The sequence below is a fragment of the Echinops telfairi genome, unplaced genomic scaffold (assembly GCF_000313985.2).
Source record: "Echinops telfairi isolate 266 unplaced genomic scaffold, ASM31398v2 ScPeMD7_7467;HRSCAF=8505_1, whole genome shotgun sequence".
NCBI lineage: Eukaryota > Metazoa > Chordata > Mammalia > Afrosoricida > Tenrecidae > Echinops > Echinops telfairi.
In genome coordinates this window covers 23,383,199-23,384,191 of record NW_022111368.1, presented here as the reverse complement: position 1 = coordinate 23,384,191, position 993 = coordinate 23,383,199, and positions in this window count along the sequence as shown.

Genomic DNA, 993 nt, shown 5'->3' with positions numbered 1-993 from the left:
AAAAATAAAATTGCTCTAATGGACATAGTAAAATGCTATACCCAATAACTTCCAAATTCTCATCATTTTCTAGAACATTTTAAAAATTTGATTGTTTGAAACTGTCAATAAATTTGTTAAAACCTTATGAAAGACTACTCTCTGTATATGGCATAATGTGCAACAAATACACAACAAAAGGATATCTCAAAATGCTCCCGTATCTAAAGTCAACTCAAATTTCAAAATAGTCCATAGGCCAAAGAAGACAAACCAATGAAAACAGAAACGATTAACTAACTGATAATGAAAATAATACATATCAGATCTAATGGATAAAACTAAAGTTATGAATACATAGCTTTAAATGTTTATATTAGAAAGACTAGAATATGATAATGAATGGATTAAGCAATCATCTTAGTAAATTAGAAAAGTAATATCAAATTAATTATGGAGTAAAATAATGAAGATAAGAAGAAATAATTGTTGAAGGCGGGCATACGGGGCGGTACCCCCCCCCAAAAAACCCAGATTTTCTCCCCCAAAGCTATGTATTTAAATTTTTTTACAAAACCACCTTGCCACCTTCAAAGTACCACTCTCCATTACACTAAATACATTTGTCAAATCTGTGATTCCAGTCTTGGAGACGTTTTTCAAACTCATCTGTTTGAATGGCTGGCAGCACCTCCCTCGTTGTTTTCTTGTTGTTGTTCACCTCTTCTGCGTCATCAAATCACTGTCCTTCCATGTCCCTCGTCATTCAAGGAAACAAAAAGAAGTTGCATGGAGCAAGGTCATGTGAGTCAGGTGCCTGGGGCAAGAGAGGCATGTTATTTTTTTGCCAAAAAGCAGCACACTGGGATGGCTGTGTAAGCAGTTTCATTGTTGTGGTGGCAAAACTAGTCCCCCATCTGCCACAAATGAGGTCATTTTTGTCGCACGCTGTTATGTGATTTTTTTCAGAACCTCTAAATAGAAAGCTTGATTAACAGTCTGACCTGGTAGAAT